This window comes from Terrapene carolina, unplaced genomic scaffold (genome assembly GCF_002925995.2).
Source record: "Terrapene carolina triunguis isolate 2854851 unplaced genomic scaffold, T_m_triunguis-2.0 Scaffold414, whole genome shotgun sequence".
Lineage (NCBI taxonomy): Eukaryota > Metazoa > Chordata > Testudines > Emydidae > Terrapene > Terrapene triunguis.
The window spans coordinates 227038-249565 of NW_020664765.1; the positions used below are offsets into that span (position 1 = coordinate 227038).

At 40.7% G+C, this 22528-nt stretch overlaps 1 protein-coding gene across 1 annotated transcript in view; it reads left to right on the forward strand.

Moving 5' to 3' along the window:
• Nucleotides 1-22528, forward strand: part of LOC112101683 (killer cell lectin-like receptor subfamily G member 1) — a 40459-nt gene that overhangs the window by 14279 nt on the left and 3652 nt on the right. The window lies entirely within an intron of this gene.

Below are 22528 nucleotides of genomic sequence, written 5' to 3' on the forward strand. Positions count from 1 at the left end.
GGGAAACACTAGTGAGTAAAAGGCTAGAACAATTGTCTAATGAGGGATGAGGTAAAATGAAAAGAAGGGAACAGGTATGGGCTAAGGTTGCTAACTAGTGATGAAAGAAGAGCGCAGTTTGAAGAGCTTGACACAGACTACAAATATTTGAGAGATGTAAACACAAAGGACAGAAGAAGAGTTTGTTTCAGATAATTCCCAAATATAATATGGAGTAATGGTATAGTATTAAGAAAAATAAAATTTAAGCTAGATACTAGAAACAGTTTCTATCAGGGAGTGACTATGCAATAGCTTTCTGAAGGAGTTGCTGAGAACACAGTCACTTGAGATATTTAAAAATGGAAAGGATGAGTCCTGATATCTCAAAACATTGACTGACCTCAAATTCTATTAATATCAATGGTACTCAGCAATATAAAAAAAGTTACTTAGCAAACTGTAGGAGCAAGCAGAACAGAACTGTACTGGCATTATATTGATCTCTGAATAGGGTCTGCTTCGGTGAAAAGGAACGCATTATGCAAAAGAAAAAAGAATACCAACCTCTAACTAATATCGCTAAAAAGGCCAAAAATTCTTGGTCTAAGTGCAATAGACAACAGGAGTTGAGATTTTTCCCTTTTTTTCTATATATTAGTCAGTATCTTTTACAGAGCAAATGTGAATGAGGTCTTTTATTGGACCAACTTCTGTTGGTGAGAGAGACAAGCTTTCAATCTTACACTGAGCTCTTCCGACTTGCAAGTGTGCTTGTCTCTCTCACCATTGGAAGTTGGCCCAATAAAAATTATTACCTCTCCCAGCTTGTCTCTCTAATATCCTGGGACCAACATGACTACAATGACACTGCATAGTATCTTTTAGAGACAGACAGTGCAGGTGATGCTTTTATATGACTGATTATCATTAATTAACTTTATTGAAATACAGAAATGAGAAAAGACCTACAGGTCAGACCTATCTTGACCATTATCCCTTGCAAACATAAACACATTCCTCAGACTACTGGATTGCTCCCCCAAAGTAATTTTTTTTTTACAGTCCATGTTAAACAGACTCATGCAATGGGGTTTCCAGCACCAATTTTTTTATCCAGTATCCTTTTGACTGTCTCCTTCAAGCCTCTTATAACCTGAATCTAACAAGTAATAATAGCCTCTCACTTCTTCTGCTGATGGGTAGCACTTTGGAGAGCAAAATATTAGATTTAGAATCATTATGACCATTTAATATTTGTATTACAGTAGAGCTTGGAGGCAACATACAAGCTATGGGTGCCATTGTGCTAGACATTGTGTGAACACACAGTGAGAGACAGTTCCAGCCCTGAAGTGTTTGCAGTCTAAACCACTGTGAATAGTATTAAAGGTGGTCTTGGTTGATCCATTTTAATATCCAGTTTTCTGAGACTCAGAGGTAACCAGAATATATTGTGATCATATAGTTAAATAGAGGGCAGATAACAGAAAAAGATAATAGGATGCATGTACTGAACTCGGTATGCCATTTAATCCTGCATTTCTGTTCCTCTTACTACAGACTATTATAATGCAGTAAATTAAAACCAATTGTTGCAATATCCTGTTACTTTTTACCTGATACTTCTAGGTCCATTGGTTTTTCATCAAATGCCATCTTCCATCATAGGCCACTAAAGAAAAGTCTACAGTTTCCACACTCATCATCCTCTAGAAATGAGTGAGCAGGAAGTGACTTACACAGAAGTGAAATGTCACACATCTGAGGAGCAGAGGAGACAAAGATCTAGGAACTCTGAGAGCAATGGTATTGTATGTTAACTAGCTGGTAACATCTTTTCTGTTTTACTGTCCATGATCAAACCTCTATCCCTATCCTCGGAAACTGACACTAGATTTTTGGAATACTAAAGTTAGAATGTTTGTTTGTTTATGTTGCACAATGCCATGCTACTAAGATGATAACAGCATCTACAACCAATCGGGTTGATGGTCATTGAGATTTGAGAAAGAGGCTCACAGCTCTGGCAGTCATGAACAGTACCCATGAGCGCAAGCACCTGGCAATGGCAGTTATAGAGGCGCTGGTTTTCAGATTGCTCTGGTGGATAGCTTTGGAGTTGCTCCATAACTCAATTAAGAGTAGAGTTGGGCATGAAACATTTTCCTTTCCTGTGAGAATTTTTGAGATAAAAAAAAATCCTTTCCCAAATCAGGACGGAAAGTCAAAATCTCTAATATTTTCCCTCACCAAATATCTGGGAAAAATGGATCAGGTCAATGGAAATGTTTGATTTAGCTTTTGACCTATTTAAATATTTAATTTTATTATGCTACAATTATTAACTTAAATTTCAAAACAAAAAGTCATTTGACAACTATTCCATTGGAAAAAACTTTTTTTCACAGTTCTTTCAAAATGGAAAATTTGTTGAAACTCACTCTTTCCTGTGAACAGTTTTAGGTGTGATGACTTGACATTTTCCAACTAAAAATGTTTTGATGAAAAATTCCCAACCTACTCTAATTAAGAGTCCAAAGTGCCATCCAGCCCCAGTCTCTTGATTCCAAATAAGATGCTTTCTGCTCCTTGTGCTAGTCACTGGTGCTTGGCTGTGGTACAAGCTCAGGGAATCAATCCCTGCCTCTGCTGCTCTGCCTGGCACCCAGCTCTGTGTGCTGGTGAGAACTCCTGGGCTGGGTCTAAGCTGTGCCTCCAGCCTGCTCCTTGGGGCAATCACCTAGCCCTATATCCAGGCTGTTTGAGCCTGCTCTCTTCTCTAGCAGCAGCAACATGTGCACAGCCTTCTGCATGTGTGTGCTTTCTCCACTCCTGACCTTTTGTTAGGCAGGGCTCAGTCCCTTCACTTGAGTGATATTCCTCTCTTCCCATGAGAGGTGGGCTGGCAGCAGGGAGCCAGGGCAGAGTTTTATTCCTATTCCTCTAACCAATATCTCTCTGTGGCGAGCTCTCCTCCACATATCCCCTCATCAATCGCAGCTCATGGGGATAGGACAGCTGCTGCTCTGTGGAGTGGGGGTTCCACCCTGTACTCTCTGCTGGAGATTTCAGTTTTGTTCCTTTTTGTTTGTTCTTTCTCTAAAATAAAACTCATTTTAGATTAAATTTATGGCTGGTCTTTGCGTTTGGAAAAAATATATAAAAAATATAAAATAAGCAACTACCAATCCCATTACTATCAGTGAAACATTATTTTAAGGGGCCAGTTAGTGCACTATCAAGTTAATAAATATGGTACTTATATAACTGTAACCCCATTTGGAGGGGGTACTCCTCAAATACCACACTGAGTGTCTAGGGGACTCCCCTCTAGACTGTAGCAGCAATGGTGGCAGAAGTTCAGGATGCTGTTTCCCACATTGCTGACAGTCCAGAGCAGAGAGAGAACTGGGGAGCAGCACAACCAGAACCAATCATAAACCAGAACTCAGAGACAAAGGGTTTGGTTTTACTTTTGTTTTTGGCTCTGTTTGGAGTGCAACAGGGAAAGAAGCATCACAGTCAGGGAGGACCCTTCTACCCTCCACATTCCTACCCAAAGGAAGACATTGAGTCCTTTTGGGAGTTCTGGGACATTGAACAGTGTCATCTCAGCAGACACCAGAAATCAGAGAGTCAGAGGAGAGTCACATCCAGGCTACCAAGAGCCAAGCTAACTACACATTTGAATGCAGCACAGAGAGCCACATGGACGATCTTACCATCCTTGGTGTGAATACTTTTAAGAAATATCTATTTATTTTTCTATTTTATTTTAAGATGGACACTGACTTCAGTTCTGCACCACCCATCAAAGACTGAGCCTAAATTCACTATCTGCCTAGGCAAGTGCTGGAAGGGAGCACATGGTGGTTTTTAGCATCTGTAAATGGTTGGAGGGGTATAGTTTATGTATTGTTGTTTTTGTCTTTTATTATCCTTATCCCCTTTTCCACTGTCCCTTATCCTGAATTCCAAATACCCAATAAAGCCCCAGTTCCTGTTTTATTACTCTGGGAGTTGGGATAGCTATTTTATTTTTGTGTGCTCTGACTGACACTCCTCCGTATGAGATTGGGTGTCAGATATTTTCCCAAGGGACAGGCCCTCTGTGTTCTTTACACTAGGAGGGGTTTCCTTGAGTGGAGGCACCAGGAGCCCTTGTAGGTGAACGCAGGACCCATAACCCAGAGGAGAAATAAGAGAAGACTGCCACACCCCAGGGATGGGGTAATATATAATAATAGTTCATTCAAAATAGTAAATGCTAACAGTGAACACCTTAATACAATACTGCTCACTCAGATCCTCTTCTTAGCATGGCATCAGTTAGTAGTGTTGCCACCTCTGAGGTAAAAACAACCAGGACATCTGGGATGATCCTGAGCCCACAAAACTGGATAGCCGAGAGTATGTACTGAACACCCTTACAGACTTCCTGGGAATTCTACCTTAAAAATGAATAATTCTTGGAAGACCTGGGCAGGTGGCAACCCTGTCAGTGAGGGTGTGTCTGTGCTATAGACTTACCCTGTGTTTTTATGTGTTTTAGTCCAACCTCCCCTTCTATCCACACACAAATCCTTAAGCATGTGCTTATATATGCTTTGGATCCACGCTCACTTGTGGGTTTTGCTTTAAGGTCTGGTCCTACCTGCACACTTTGCAGTGAGGAGGCAATTAAAGTACACATTCCTGAGTTCATGATTATAGAGTCCTTCAATATCATCCCACAATTCCCAGGGCCTGTATGTTCCAGACCTTCAACTTAATCACTTCCCACTCACCTCCTATGTATTGGAGGCTACCTGTGGGTTTATATACTCCTGGTTGGCATTTAACCCACTTCAGCCATCTCTTGTGAATTAATCACAAGTCACAGAATTTCAGTGCCCACAGGAGGAGCTCTTGGAATAACACAAGGAGCTCGTCCAATCCCATGATTTTTAAAAATGCCTAAGTCAAACCAGCAACTTTTCTCTGATTCCTTCCTCCCCCAATTCCCACTGTCTTGGTGCTTCCCCGCTGCCCAAGACCCAGGAGCCTTTCTTCTCCTGGGCAGCGAGAGGGAAGAATAATTAAAATAAAAATGAATTATTTTTATTTGGACAATTAATTATAATAAAAGAGAAAAATGTTGCATTGTAGAACTGCTGTCAATATTTTTCAGAATTGCTGGTTATTTATGACAGGCAATGCTGGGACTGTAAACTCGAATCTCTGGATTAGTACAAGCCAAACTGTTAAATTGGATCGTTTTATTAGTACTGAGGACTAAATCAAACCATACAAATGTTAAGGTAAAGAATCTTGGCTGCTAGAATATTTAACCTGGTAAATAAAATATGGATGATCACAGTTGTCTTGCAAAAGGCTAAACCAGTCCATACTGGTTTTAGTGGGACATTATCACTTATATGAATGATTGATATAAGCTTTTTTCATAGAAACATAATCAGTAGGGGGACATTTCTAGAATTGTAAGGGGGTATAAGGATAGAGGAATCAGGGTGGGGTGGGGTGATGTGGGGTGGAGACATTTAAAAATGTTTTTAAAAAAAACAGAAATAAAACATGGTCCTCTAGAAGAGTGTAATGCATAGTAGCTTGCTTCCACTGAAGTCAACTGGACTACAGCTATTGACTTCAATGGGAGAAGGAGCAGGCTTTACATTAAGGAAGTAGCCCTGGATATGTCAAATGAGTTCATAAATATGTGTTGTGGATCACAGTTCAATTTGTTTTGAAGTATGTAAAGTGAAATTTTACATTTCAAGATTGTCAGAAGCAGAATGCATGAGTCATAAGGGTAATTGAGTAGATGCACTATCTGAACTGGTTAACTAGTGTTTTCCACAACTTGGCTTTTTTAACTGTAATTTTCTGATTAGTCACTTGAACAACTTTCAGTGTAAGTTAACATTTTGAGGTAGGACTATAAAGAGGATTCAGAGATCGGAGGGAAAAAAGGTAATAAGATGCATGTGCTGAATTCACAGATGTTGGTTGGTTCCAGTACACTGACAGGCTCCTGCAGACCATTGTACTGTGGGACTAAACTTTTTAATACAAAAGTCCTGCCGTGCCCTACGTACTGCAGCAGCAGTCTCATAGCTCTATTGGATGTTAATCAGAACTATCTACTTTGTCAGTGCACTGAATGGAATTCTCTATTTCTATGCCATAACTCACTAGAATGAAGCAAAGAGGTGGTGACCTACACAGAATTGAAATACCATAAGGCTTATGAGCAGCAGAGGAGACAAAGGACTATGAACCCTCATACATCAGTGCTGAGGCAGGACCAAGTAAATCTAGACCATACCTGACAGGTGTTTGTCCAAACTGTTCTTAAAAACCTCCATTGGTGGGGATTCCACTACCTCTCTTGGAAGCCTATTCCAATTTTTTCCTAATAACTAATGCAAATCTCTCTTGCTTCAAAGCTCTCTTGATTACTTGTCCTACCTTCAGTGGACATGGAGAACAGTTGATCACCATCCTCTTTATAACAGCCCTTAACATATTCGAAAACTGTTATCAAGTCCCCACTCAGTCTTCTCTTCTCTAGACTGAACATGCCCAGTCTTTTCAACCTTTTCTCAATTTATCATTATTGTTGTTCTTCCCTGGACTCTCTCCAGTATGTCTACATCTTTCCTAAACGTGGCACCCATAAATGGACTCAGGACTCCAGCTGAGGCCTCATCAGTTCTGAATAGAAAAAGGACAATTACCTCCTCTGTCTTACATACAACACTCCTGTTAATACATCCCTAAATTATATTAGCATTTTTCACAACTTCATCACATTGTTGACTCATATTCAATTTATTATCCACAAAAAGCCCCCAGATCCTTTTCAGCCATCCTACCACCTACCAATTATATCCCATTCTGTAGCTGTGCATTTGATATTTTCTTCCTAAGTGTAGTAATTTGCACTTGTTTTAACTAAATTTCATCTTGTTGATTTCAGACCAATTCTCCAGTTTGTCAAGGTAATGTAGTCCTGTCCTTCAAAGTGCTATCAACCCCTCCCAGCTTGGTTTCATCCATAAGCATACTCTTCACTCCATTATCCACATCACTAATGAAAATATTGAATAGTACTGGACCCAGGAAATTGAAGCATTGAAAACTACTTTTTGAGTATGGTCTTGCAACCAGTTTTGTATGCACATTGTATTAATTTAATCTAAACCATATTACCTTAGTTTGCTTATGATTAACATGGGACTGTGTCAAAAGCTTTACTAAAATCAAGGTATATCACATCTACACTGGGCAGTAGCCCCATCAAAGAAAGAATTTATTTTGGTTTGGTATATTTTTTGTCTTGACAAATCTATGTTGTCTGTTATTTATCACTCTATTATGGTCTAGGTGCTTACAAATTGATTGTTTAATAATTTGTTCCAGTATCTTTCCAGGTATCCAACTTAGGCTGCCTGTTCTATAATTCCCCAGGTCCTCTTTGCTCCCCTTTTTAAAGATTGGTACTATGTTTGCCCTTCTCCAGTCCTATAGACTCCTCCAGGAGTTCTCAAAGATAATTCTTTATGGTTCTGAGACTGCTTTAATGAGTTCCTTAAGTACTCAAGGGTGAATTTCATTAGGCCTCACTGACTTGAATACATCTAACTTATCTAACTAATATGTATCCTGCTCTTTCCCTGTTTTGGCTTTTGTTTCTTTCCTTTTGTTGTTAATTGCATTTAAGTATCTGGTCAAAAATTACCTGTTTAGTGAAGACTGAGGCAAAATAGGCATTAAACACCTCAGCATTCTTCATATCATCTGTTATTAGCTCTCCTTCGTGCTAAGGACCTACACTTTCCTTCATCTTTCTCTTGCACCTAATGTATTTATTATAGAACCACTTGTTATTGCCTTTTATGTCCCTTGCTAGGTGTAACTCATTTTGTGTCATAGCCTTTCTGATTTTGTCCCTACATGCTTGTGCTATTCTTTTGTACTCATCCTTATCAATTTGTCCATGTTTCCAGTTTTTGTAGGATTCCTTTTTGATTTTCAGGTCATTAAAGAGCTCCCGATAAAGCCATATTAGCCTCTTCCTATTCTTCCTATCTTTCCTTGACATTGGGATAGTTTGCTGTTGCACTTTTTATATTGGCTCTTTGAGATACTGCCAGCTCTTCTGAACTCCCTTTGCCCTCAGACTTTCTTTCCATGGTATCTTACCTACCAGTTCTCTGAGTTTGTTAAAATCTACATTTTTAAGTCCATTGTCCTTATTCTGCTGCCTTCACCCCTTCCTTTCCTTAGAGTCCTGAAATGTATTATTTCATGGTCACAGTCACCCAAGTTACCTGTCACCTTCAGATTTGCAACCAATTCCTTCCTGGTACTCAAAATTAAATATAAAATGTCTGTTTCCCTGGATACTTGCAGTTAATGCTGTTGGGCTGCCACCAGTTTCCTGTAAGATGGGGTGATCAGGTTAGCAGCACTGGCTACACGGTGAAGCCCTGCACAGTAGAAACAGCTATAAACTATCATGCTGGAAGCCTTGGCTGGCTGGTTGGTTGGTTGGGTAGTTTTTTTCTTTTCTTTTGTTTCTTGCTTGTATTTGAAGATTCAGAAGTTGAAGAATGCAGAAAACACTGTGGAAGGGCCCTCCCAACTGATTTTTTGCACCTGCAATTTTCTAATGTTTGCTGTTACATGTACACAAACACACACACATTAAAACATTGGATTGATTTTGTAAACAAACATGAGTGTTATGGAAGTATTAAACTGTAGAATTTTACTCCTCTTCACCTTTTCATTTTTAACTAGCTCTGAGTGCTCTGGTTAGTGTGCAGAGCTTCTCGCTTCCAATGTGGCTTAAGCCAGTGCTTTTGAAAGACATTCTCATTTCTTCTCTTGGCTGCTACTGCCCTACAAAAGAAGCCAGACAGACGATCTCTCTCCCTTGGGGATTTATATACAAAGAAAGAGGAGCAGAACCAGAATTGTTTTCAACATGAGAGAGAGAGAGACAACATTTGTTCACTTTGACATTTTTCAATTTTCTCACCAAATACTAGCTCAAGGGGCATGGTCCCCACTTTGTAACAATGTTGCATCATGATAATTCAAACATGCAGGCTCTTTTTAGAACTTCAGGCTGTTTCCCTTGTTAAGATTCAGGAAATGCATGTTGGTCTGAGGCGCATTGTCTGTGGAATGGATCCACATCCTTCCTGTACAGTGAATGCTAGAGGGAGGTTTCCTTTCTAATACTGAGGAAAATGCTCAGTGCCTCAATCTGAGAGGGAAGGACCCCACCATCATTATGTGCCTGCAGGTTTGTCTTAAAATAACCTTCTCATCATGTGAACAACTTGATTAAGTACCAATTTGTCTTAAACCTTCCTTTTGTCGGGGTAGGCAATAAGACCTTCATCTTCCCTCAGCATGCTTCTGGGATCCCACTGATCTTTCATTTGCACTCCTGGTCTCACACATCTGAGCCTCAATAACTCTGGCAGCCAATGAGAATTTTTGGAGGAAATAGGTACTTGTTATGCCTGCCAGCGCTGTGAGCCCCCATCTTGAAACCTCCATGAACATCAACCCTATTTGGTCTTGGTGCTGTCACCCTCCCTCCCCCCATAACTTGATGCTGTGTGACATACAGAGGGACATTTTTACTCTACCATTCCAAATATCAAAAGTCAGGGCTGTGAAAGGAGGAGGAGGTCTGACTATGGTCAGTAAAAGAAAGTATAAAGTCAGAGGCTTATTAAGACAGTACCTTTGCTCTTGGTTTCCTTAGGTCTTTGTTTCCTTTGCTTCTTGGAAAGAGTGTGACATTCCAAATTCGTGTTGCTCAGCTCCTGATGGCTCGTTTCTGGTGGTTTATAATGGTGGAAATTTTAGACTCTGTTTAAGTGGATTTTAGAGTTGTGGCTAGCTACAGTCTGGATTGGATCTGAACTCCCTGAAGTTCAATGGAGTTTGCCACCAAGTTTTTGGATTGGACCCATTTCTAAAGACAAAGTACAATTCACTAGAGGAAAACGACACACAAAGCTTCAAGGAGGGAATTATGTGCTGCATGGGCTGCTTGAAATAACAAATCCTTTAATATGCCTTTCCTTGTGCTTGGGCTAAACTTCATCCTTTTAAAATTAAAAGTTACACATCTATATAATCTCTTTCACTGTAAGAATTGTCATTTATTCCTGAATTATACAGCACAAGTAACTTTTATCTACACCAATGAACAACTGCTTTAAAAATAAAAATCTGATAAGCATTTGATTATGCAGCCATTATCTGTACCCGTAGGTCTTTGGAAAGAACCTGAAGTCTTAGGTGTATGAAATGTCAAATCTGTCCTGGTCCTGTAGGTGAATCTCCAGGGAAGAACAAGTCTGATAGCACCATCAGACTGCCCTGATAGAAGCAAGACAGCTAAGACAGGAAGAACTATTTGCTGTGTGATGTTTCAGCTGAAGTTTGTACTCCGCTACCCCAACCCAAAGAGCTGAGAGCAAAGGGGCTTTTATCTGTAAGTGTTAAAATGGTGTTAATCCCAAAGCCTGGTTGGAACATACGGTATTTATTGAGTACCAGAGTCTGTAAAATACACAGTCAATGGCACTACATAAGCTCCAAAAATATCCTTTTTAAGTTTTATGGTCCTATTGCCTTTCTATTTACCACCCAGAATGGGTTTTCTGTCATCTGTTCACTGCTATGAATTCACTTTCTAATCAAAGCAGTTGGAGGGGAGGTACAGTGGGTTCACTTAAAAAGTTCATTCATGTTTTAGAGATATCATTGGTTCTATCTTAAATGGAGAATACAACTAGAAACAGCAATAACTCTAGAACTGCACAGAGAGCTTTTTGAGTATGCCTATCACAATTGACGATCTCTCTTCATTCCTGAAAATTTTCCATTTGATTGATAAACTTGGTCCAAAAATGGAGCCAGTTTTTTGAAAAATTACAGAACTGTTTTGATTTAGCAGGTTTTGAAATGGAGCCATTTGGGATTTTTTCAATTATTTTTTTTTAAATCTTTATTTCTATATTTTTTATTCATAAGAATTTATTTTTTCCCCCTTTTCTTCTTTCCTTTTCGTCCTTCCTCCCCCTTTCATTCTCTTCCCTTTTTCCAGTCATTTTCAAAAATGGATTTTCCAAGAAAAAAAGAAAGAAAGATTATAAATCATACTGGGCAGTGTAACGGGCACATGCCTCCTTGTGTCTCATCTTAAGAATTAGCTCACCACTGTCTGCACCCCTTCCAGCAGTCACTCAGCCCGTTATCTTAGTCACGCCCTCGGCGGCCCCTCTCTTGCTAATCAGGAGCTACAGTGCCTCTCTTTTGTGCCTTAGCCCTCTGGCCAAATCACACTTGTTCTCACCTTCTGGGGTGTCACCAGAGTCTCCTTCCACACAGTCTCAGGCAGTCTCTATATCCACTGTGCTGACTGAACCACTCCCACAGTGCCTTGTAGGGAGATCTGGGTCCACCCTCTACATCAGGTTTTAATCCAGGGGCCCTCGAACCAGCAGTTCAGGTATATTCTTTCAGCCCTTACTGCTCCTTCCCTGGATTGCATACTACACTCCTATTACAGGCTCCTAAATCTCCTCCTTGTATCAGGGAGTGTGACTGCAGGCTTCTTCAATGAAGCCCTCTTCTCTGTTGCTAGCTGTCTTTACAGAAGCCCTACTTGTTTCTTCCCAGGTAAGCTTCACCCCCAATTAAGCCTCATTGTATCTTGGCTTCCTCCAGGTGCAGCCTGTGGCTAACTGACCGCTCTTCCTTCTATTAACCCTTCCAGGGCTAGCGTGGGATGAACACTCCATCACAGGTAGGGTCTGTCTTTTTGTTCTGTGTTTGTACAGTGGCTAGCATGATGGGATCCTGGTCCATTACTAGGGTTTGTAAACACTACGACAATACAAATAATACATAAGAATAAGCGGGGGGAGGGTTTTGGTCAAAAAATGTGTTCTCCTTTTCATTGGACTTGAAACATTCAGTTCTGTGCATCTCCCCAGAAAGATATTGACAAACTGGAGGGAGTTCAGAGGTCAGCAACAAAACCGATCAGCTGCATTGTAAGAACATACTTAACAGGAAAATGTTAAATGAGCTAAATATATACGGCCCAATTTTCCTCCCATTTACTGGGGCAACTCCATGGAAGCCAAGTTTAGCTAGACAATGATTGCACAGGCCATAACATACTCTACTACGGTTTGATACACATAGACACCAATGAGGGGGATGAATTATTTTGGGTGGTTCACAGGCATATAACTAAGAGTAATGAGTTAAATTAAGAAAGGAAAAATTAAGTCTAAATGGACGAGATACAGTGTTCCACATGAGCTGCTTTGTTATGCTCCATAGGGATCCCTAAATCCAGGCAGTCACTGGCTGCCAGAATGGGTCCTCACAGTCAGTGTTCAGATCTGACTTCAAGTTGCTCCAACTTGCACCAGGGCTCTAGACTCATGCAGATCTGTTCCATTATCCAAGGAATAAATGGTGTCCTAAAACCTTCTTGGTTTCCAACCCATCCCCCCCTTCAGTTTCATGCCAAGTGCAGCTCAGCTAGACCAGAGGATCTATTCCCAAATCAAGGGAAACTTCCTGACACTAAGGGTATGTCTACACAGAACAGGTGAAGGTTGTTTAAAACAATGGACAAACCTCCACGCACTTACTTAAGTGAAGGACTTCACTGAGGGACTTTCTTCAGTATTAGAGTTAGGATCACTCACTGGCTCCAGGTGGGATATCAATAAACTCACTCCATATATACTTCTGTGCTGTCTGAGAGCAACACATACTTCTAGGGTCCTGCTTGTGAAACAGTGTTAAATTCAACCAAGAGAGGCTGGCTTTTTACCCCACTAAACAGCAACACTGTTATAAAGGTGAGGACCATGCTCTCCATATTGGTGAGAAGGTTGAACAGAGAAAGATGTCACAAACAACAAATGCTGGCTCCATCTTAGGTTGCAAACAATTTGGTTACATGTGGCTACTCTTTCCTCTTAAATGAGGCTCTCTGGCTATCCTCATATTAAAGGGTCAATAGCAGCCAACACAGGAAATATGAATATTTATTCAAGGCACTGGCTTATACCACACAGGAAGCATCAGACTCACATTGCTAGTGAGAAACCCTGCACCTGGCCAGAGAACTCAGAGCATTGAAACTTTTAGAGTTAAAGATAAATCATCTAAGAAAAGTAAAACTCTTGCAGATTAATTTATCTTTGCAAAGTTTCTGTATGTGTGTGTGTGTGTATTTGTAGACACTAGAAATCTGCAAGAGTAAAAAATCAAAATCCCTCAGTTTCTAGGGCCTTTCTATGGTGTTTTCGCTACTTCTTTAGGTTCTGAGCCTTCAAAGAGAAACACACAGCAAACAAACACACAAGGAAGCCGCAGTAGAGTAGTTTATATCTTCCATGGAGCAAAGCTTTCATTGTGTAAATGATGCTGCTAATATGTTTACTTCACTTGTGGTCAAATATCAACAACCGAGAAGCAGCTCAGTTATGCACATACAAAGTGTCTCAAATTTCAGGCAGCTCTAGCTTGCACTAAGCTGTTTGCATGCTAGAGAACTGAATTGTTTTGTTACTGAATGAGCAGGCAAGGAATTGTTTAAGTGCATCCTCTCTAGTCATGCTGCTTCATGATAAACCAATTGCAGGTTTGCCCTGCATCCACAATAGCTCTGTTATAAACCCTTCCAATTACAATGGTTTCTTGGTGCCTTGCTCATCACAGCTCCCAAAACCAGTGTATTTTTGGAGATTTTTTAAATGCCACCATTGACGAATGGTTGAACCATTACCACTCACACTGACACTAAACTAATTCAGATAAAAATGGATTAAGAGAACCACACAGCATTTAACACAGCTGAAAGCAAGTCTACTCCAAATGGAATTTGTCATGCATTTGGAGTGCTTTTGTGAGTGGACACAAGATAATAAATATAATAGGGGACCACAGGGTTCCTAACCATGGTACATTTCTCCAGAGTAGACAAGGGTGAGGTGCCTGGATCATGAGCAGTGGGACCATCTTGTGGAGCAAGGACAGCTTTGTCCCAAGCACAGGGTGCTGGAATTGCAGTATTGGACAAATTCCTCACAGTGGATTCTGACAGCTCAGGCTTAGGCCTCGGGGCCTTCCCAGATGCTTGTATCAGAGACACTTTGTCTTCAACCCTGGAAAGATGGACAGATGGAATTCTTGCTGGTGGGCAGGTTTTCCTTATGCTTTTGCTTCCTCTGTCATACCACATATTGCAACGGGGATCATTCACAGATGAGGTTAAGAACTTTTGCATCACGTTAGACCATATCATGGACATCCTTTTATTAAATATGGTACAAAAATGGGTTTCCCTCTCCCCAACACACAGTTTTGTAGTTTGTACATGTGCACCCTTACTTATCCTATTATGACAACAACAAACTCTATCCTTGTAAGCATAAGAGTTCATAGCAGGGCTTCTCCCTAGCTCTGAATTTGTTCTCAATGCACCTGTAGTTCTGCTTACTGGTTTGAGAAGTTGGGATCATATTTCATCTTTCATTACATTGTTTACATTGGCTCCTTATTGTGTAGGAGGCTGTCCTTAAACTGGCCCTATTGAATTTGAAGCTCTGGTTATTTTTGAGTGCTTCTCCTATCTTTGAGGACCAGGGCCTGGGTGTCTATGAGAGACAAGTTGGGTGAGGTAATATCTTTTATTGGACCAACTTCTGTTGGTGAGAGAGGGAAGCTTGCGAGCCACACAGAGCTCTTCTTCAGGTCTGGGAGTGTCACAGGAGATGTTAAATAGGTTGCACTGACCAGTCTGTCAGTAAATCCTCAACCTTTCTTATCCAAACTGGGATAGGAAGATTATCCACCTGGTTACTTTTGAGCAGGTTATTACTGTAACCTAGTGAGAAGGAATCTTCAGCTATCTGATTGACTCATTCTCTAATAGGAGAAGTGCAAACAGTGCACTGGGCCTAGGATGCTACTGCAGATGAAAGTGCTGTACAGGCTGGTAATGTGGACAGATTGGGGACTCTGGAGAAAAATACTGGCAGAGATTGTGAAATGAGCTACACTTCTAGGGAGTGCAGCTACACACATTTGTCCAGCAGGTATTACATTGATACACAGCTGAGACCCAGATGGTATTGGAATCAATTAATATACTAATATGCCTATATTGAGGGAAATAATCTGATATAACTCATATTTCAGGCTAAACAGGTTCAGCAGTCTTTCTTTTTTTAAGTCTCCTTCAATCATTATTAACTATACTTGTGTATTTTCCCCATCATGTTTTTAAAAAGAGAAGTCTAAGAGAAGATGTGATAAAGGGTTATAAAACAGTGAATGAGACAGGGGAGGCCATTCAGAAGATTCTATTTACCCTTTCCTTCGAAACAAGAAAACATAGTAGTTCAGAGTGAAATTAAAAATTCAGTACATTGTAAATGGCTAGAATGAAATATTCCATTGATGTGACATAAATTAACCTGTGGAACTCCAAACTCCATGATATTCCTTGGTAACCTGCTGCTGAGAAGAAAGCCCACACGTTCATTGAGGCCTGGTCTACACTAGGACTTTAATTCGGATTTAGCTGCGTTAATCCGAATTAACCCTTCACCCCGTCCACACTACAGAGCCAGTTAATTCGAATTAAAGGGCACTTAAAATCGATTTCTGTACTCCACCTCGACGAGCGGAGTAACGCCTAAATCGATTTTGTTAATTCGAATTAGGGTTAGTGTGGCCGCACACCACCGAATTACTGTGTTTAAGTTAATGGGGTAGTGTGGCCGCACACCACCGAATTAATGTGGTTAAAAACCGAATTAAGGTGCTTAGTGTGGCCGCGCACAATCGAATTTATACAACCTGTTTCCCAAATTCGAATTATCTAAATTCGGATTAATCCTGTAGTGTAGACATACCCTGAGATTAAAACAAGAATTAGACCTGAATCTCCTCTCATTTACACTGATTTCAATGAAATTACACCTGATTTACATTTGTGTCAGGAAAGAATCAGGCACTTCCAGCAATGAACTATCTTCAGTGAGCACTTTGCATCGAGGGAGGTCTTTTCAAATTAACAGCCAATAACCTTCCTGTGCGGTTTCAGCTGGAACATCATGAAGTAAATAAGCCATTGTCTTTTGGCTTGCATGGTTGATCTTCTATCAGGACAGCCAGAGTGAAATATCATCTTTTCTCCCTTGCGGATTCATATATACGGGACCAGAAAAGATTGAGCACAAATTATCTACCCTCGCTCTCCAGCCTCTTCATAAATAACTACAGGTACAGAAAAAGGTATCATGGCCAAATACATATAAAGCTTTTATTATTAGAGTAGAACATTAATGTTGGTAAAATGTATTTGTGTTTTCTAATTCAAGAAATGAGTGAAAGTGTTTCTATGAAAGATATTATATAGACATGTAACTTTGATTTTATTTTTTTCTCTTTATGGAATATGTATTTAAAGATGTATAGTTGTGAGAGTCTCTGTGACATATAGTCCTTTGTTTATAGTCTGTGATCTCCTCCACCTTAGAGTAACATTAATTTGATATAGAGATGAGTGTGATCTAAATTCCTGGGTCTCACAATTTTGAACTTTCAGGAAATCATCTCACCCCATCTTTAATTATTTTACCCTTAAAGGCAAAATCTACAAGTTCAGCAACTGACAAGGAAGGTGGTAGAAGGAACATATAGGGATAGTAGGAAAACATTTGATATAGACTCTCAAGAAAACATGCTTGAGAAAACAGTTTACATTGGTTTGCCTATGAATCAAGAAATTTCACCTGAAAACTGTTGAAGGTTGTAAGCAAGGGGAGAAGGAAAATGACAACATATGATCTTGCGAAGGGGTACCACATAGGACTGTGTTGGGCTGCATTTACTTAACATATTTATGCATAATCTGTAAAAGTGAGTAAATAACACAATAATGAATTATTAAATGGGGTAAGTGCTGAGAATATCACTAAGGACAGTGAAATAATATAAGTCACCCTAGAGAAGTGAGAAATATTGACAGGTAATAAAATAAGAATCAAGCTGGACAAAGTGAAAAATACTACATTTGGGAAAAAATAATCTGAAACAATGGAATTTAATAGGTAATAAGGGCAGAATGCTGAAAGGGAGTCAGGCACCTAAGACCGTATTTTAGGTGCTTAAATCTTAGTTTTAGCTCCACTGTGATGTACAAATCCCGCAAGCACCTAAAATCACTCAATGTCTACGTTTTTACAATAAAATTTCCCTAGGTGCCTGAATTTCTGCCTTTGGGCATGCACATGTCCAAAATGGGTTAAAGGAGGGGCGTGTGGGGAATGTTGTCAACATGAAATCTATAGCCAATATTCTTGGAGAAAATGAACAATGTGACTGATCTGGCCAATTTGATTTCTGAACCACAGAGACGTTTCAGTTCATCAGGACTTGTTACCACATTACCCTACCTGATATCCATACCTGCATGAAAGAGCAAAGTTGGGAAGCTAGTTATGATTTGCTATTGTTCTTGCACTGAATTTCATAAACCCACTGACAACTTTTCACTGTGATTAACCTGTGATAAGATCTACAGGTCCTGCATGTGGGGAGGCAGCAGCTCTCTCTACAGACCTAAAAGTCTGAGCTTGATAAGTTTATGGAGGGGATGGTATGACAGGACTGCCTACAACGGCATGTGGCCCATCGGCAACTGCCAGTAGCAAAAATCCCCAATGTCCGGAGACAGGACACTAGATGGGGAGGACTCTGAGTTACTACAGAGAATTCTTTCCCAGGTATCTGCCTGATAGGTCTTGCCCACATGCTCAAGGTCTAACTGCTCGCCATATTTGGGGTTGGAAAGGAATTTTCCCCCAGGTCAGATTGGCCTGGGGGATTTTGCCTTCCTCTGCAGCATGGGGCGCGGATCACCTGCAGGTTTAAACTAGTGTAAATGGTGAATTCTTAGTAATTTGAAGTCTTTAAATCATGATTTGAGGACTTCAGTAACTTGGTCAGAGGTTAGGGGTCTATTACAGGAGTGGATGGGTGAGGTTCTGTGGCCTGTAATGTGCAGGTCAGACTAGATGATCACAATGGTGCCTTCTGCCCTTAAAGTCTATGAGTCTAAAGACCCCGGGCACATCCAGGAATTTTTATGTAGTGTCTGATTTTGAAGCCAAGGGACATAGGATGTCCCAAGATACTGAGGTCAAAAATATTTCAATTAACGTGAGTCAGAGTCCAATATGATCCAAATGATCCCTCATCTCAGTCAGTGCCCAGCGTCAGTAGGGATTGAAAAATAATCTGCGCTACATAGATAAAATTCTACTGCTTTCTCTAGATCTCCCTTGACTTCATTCATCATTCCTTTGAGATATTTATATGCTTCTCCAAAAATGTTCTCTTATTACTAAAATGATTTGGCATTGTTATATACCACAGCTCTTAGATTGCAGAGCGATTAGACACCTTCAGGAAACTAAGATAGTTATGTTGAAATAAGTACTACATTTAGGAAGGAAAAATCAAATGGGACATAACTGGCTAGGCAGTACTACTGCAGAAAAGGATCTAGAAGTTACAGCAGATCACAAATTTAATATGAATCAACAGTGTCACACCACAGCAGAAAAGCAGATGTCATTCTGGGATGTATTAACAGGAGTGTCATATGTAAGGCACGGGGGGTAATTGTTTCACTATACTCTGCCCTGGTGAGGCCTAAGGTGGAGTAATGTGTCTGCTTTGCGGCAACACACTATAAGAAAGATGTGGACAAATTGGAGTCCAGAGGCGAGCAACAAAATTGATAAAATGTTTAGAAAACCTGACCTATGATGAAAGGGTAAAAAAAATGGGCCTGTTTAGTCTTGGGAACCTGATAACAGTCTTCAAATATGTTAAGGGCTGTTGTAATGAGGATGAGGATCAATTGTTTTCCCTGTCCACCAAAGGTAGGACAAGAAGTAATAGGCTTAATCTGCAGTCACTCACAGAGCTGGAAATGGTCAAATTTATGAATTCGTTTTATTTTTCATCAAGAAGAGCAAAAGAAAAACATGTTTCTAATTAATAATTTAAGTGAAATGAATTTTCTCATTTCAAAATGTCAATTTTAAATGATATTTTCTACATTGCTTCTGAGAGTTGAACTGGGAACTATTGGATAGGTACTCAGAGAGCACTGTGACTGGAATGGGTTTATAACAGTGGTTGCATGGATGCAGGGCAAATTTGCTATGATTCTTAATATTAATCACCATGGGAAGTGAGGTGACACTGAATCATTTGTGCTTAAACCATGTCTATTCTACTTTTTAAATAACAAACAGTTCCATTCTCTGGTGGAGAAACAGCCTGTGTGTTTGGGAGGTGAAGAGTGGGACTACCAGAATTGTTTTTCTCAGATACTGATGTTTGGTTGCAGACAGTTTCCTGTAAAATTGGGTGACCAGGTTAGCAGCATTGGTTAATCTGTGAAAGCTCTGCAGCATAGAAACAGCTGTAAACTGCTGTGTTGGGAGCAGGAGTGAAAGTGAGGTCTGCTGTTTGTATGAGAAGGCTCAGAATGTGAAGAAAGCAGAAAATACAGTAGAAAGCCTCTAAATATTATGGGACTGGGCAGTGTTGTTGTAGCCATGTTGGTCCCAGGATGTTAGAGAGACTAGGTGGGTGAGGTGATATCTTTTATTGAACCAACTTCTGTTGGTAAAAGAGCTGAAGAAGAGCTCTGTGTAGGTCGGAAGCTTGTCTCTTCCGAGCTACACCTCATCCACCTTGTCTCTCTAATTGTGGGACTTCCCCCCCCCGCTTTATATTGTCTGTACCTACACACACACACACACACACACACATAGAGTAAACAATTAAATTTGCTAATATGAGTTAATCTGGAAGTAAACCTGTAATGTTTAACTTCAACATTAACTCATATTTGTTCACAAGTAAGTAACGAGGAAGTAAAACATTACAGTTTTACTCTTTGTTACTTACTGGTATTTAACTCTAAGGGCTGGTCTATACTTAGCCGCTAGTTCGGCGGCTGGGGATCGAACTTCCGGGTTCGATTTATCGCGTCTGGTCTGGACGTGATAAATCGAACCAGGAAGTGCTCGCCGTCGACTGCGGTACTCCATCTCAACGAGAGGAGTACCGCGGAGTCGACGGGGGAGCCTGCCTGCCCCGTGTGGACCGCGTCTGAACCGCGGTAAGTTCGAAGTAAGGTATGTCGACTTCAGCTACGTTATTCACGTAGCTGAAGTTGCGTACCTTACTTCGACTTGGGGGGTTAGTGTAGACCAGGCCTAAAAGTCTCCTTGTTCTGAGTGCTCTGGGTAGGGTGCAGGGATTCTTATGAGTAATGTGAGTAAGCTACTTCCCCAAGTATAAAGTATATACTTCCCCTTCAAAAGACATTCATATTTCCTCTGTTGGCTGCTGCAACCTTCTAATAAAAGGACAGCCAGACAATCTCTCTCATGTAACAATAAAGAGAAAGAGTACATAAACTCAGCTTGAGACAAAACCAGTAATTGCTCACTGTGAATTTTTTCCTTGTTTGATATTTTTTTTAAATTTATAATATGTTTTAAATGTAAATGAAGTTGCCACGAAATGTCCAGTCTGCTGCACCAGAATGCTGGAGAATCCAAGGAACTTGCTGCAGAATTTAATCTCATCTTGTCAAGGGGTATATGGGTCCTTGTTAATACGTCTTAAACCTCTGTGAGAACTTTTGGGATGAAAGGAGCTAAATGCGATTTTATGAGAGCTGGTTGACATTTTTTGTTTGCAATGTTTCCAACAAAAATTGACTTTTTAAAAAATGTAACATTTTTGGGGAAAGATTTTCTTTAAGCATCTATTTGTTAATTGAAAAAACAATTTTTAAATGTTTAAATATTCATATTTTCATATTCCCCTCTTGATCCTCCTCTTTACCGATTTGCCACTGAATACAATATAATGTATCATGTCTAGATTTTTCCCTACATTTTCCTTTTTCTTCTGTTCCTTTTTCCTTTGACCACTCTAGCTTTTGAAAACTTCCTCAACTATGGAAAAGTTGCAGAATGGCAAAAGGAAAAATTAAACACCATACTGCAGCTCTTCCAAATTTGTAGAAGTTTTGCAAAGTTACAAAGTGACATAAGGAAAAAGGAAAACATGAAAAAAGTGAAGGGAAAAAACCCTGGACATCATTCATTTCATTGCATTCTATGGCAAAAAGGAAAACTAGGATAGAAAGAAAATCAAAATTTTAAAATTCAATTAAAAAAAGAGTCTAAGAAAATATTTCATGGACAATTTTGTAAAAGTGAAAAACTGATCAATTTAAAACGCTGCAAAATGGAAACAATTTCAAAATATTGGAAAAAAATTGCTTAAAACTCATAATTTTGCACCACTGTGAATTTAAATTGATCAAAATTTAAAAACTTAAAAATAAAGATAAATATTATCCATTGAAATTATAAAAAAAAAAAGTATTCTTCCAAGCCTATCTATAGGACACGGGGGAGAGGTTCCTATTTCATCACAATGTCACTTAAGCACAATCACCCAGAAGCTGCCTATTGAGCTGTATACAAACTTGTTTTCTTGTCTCATATAGTAGCTTAATTACTTCACCATTTAAATCAGGGGTGGGCAAACTTTTTGGCCCTCGGGCCACATCTGGGTGGGGAAATTGCATGCAGGGCCATGAATTTTGGGGTTGGGGCAGGGGGTTGGGGTGCAGGAGGGAGTGTGAGGTGTGGGAGGGGGTGCAGTATGCAGGAAGGGGCTCAGGGCAAGGGATTGGGGTGCAGCAGGGGGCTCAGGGAAGGGGTTGAGGGCTCAGGGAAGGGGGTTGGGGTGCAGGAGGGGGTGTGGAGTGAAGGAGGGGGCACAGGGCAGGGGGTTAGGGTGCTCAGGGCAGGGGATTGGGGTGCAGGGTACAGGAAGTCCTCGGGGTGCAGGCTCCGGCGCAGCGCTGCTTATCTCAAGCGGCTCCAGGGTGGCAGCAGCACACAGCGGGGCTAAGGCAGGCTCCCAGCCTGCCCTGGCCCCATGGTGCTCCCAGAAGTGGCCAGCATGTCCAGCAATGGCTCCTGGGGGTGGGGTGGGGCAGGCGGCTCCACCGCATGCTGCCCTTGCCTGTGGGTACAACCTCCAAAGCTCCTATTGGCTGCAGTTCCCCGTTCCGGCCAATTGGAGCTGCGAGAGTGGGGGGTGCCTGCAGGTGAGGGCAGTGCACAGAGTCCTCTGCCCCTCCCCCTCCAGGGGCCACAGGGATGTGGTGCCAGCTGCTTCTGGGAGTGGTGTGGGGCCAGAGCAGGCAGGGAGTCTGCCTTAGACCCACTGCGCCACGGGGCTGGCAATCCCGCAGGCTGCATTGAAAGCCCTGATGGGTCAGATCCGGCCCACAGGCTGTAGTTTGCCCTCCACTGATTTAAATGGTTCCAGCTAGAGTCTGAAGTTAACATCCTGAGCATAA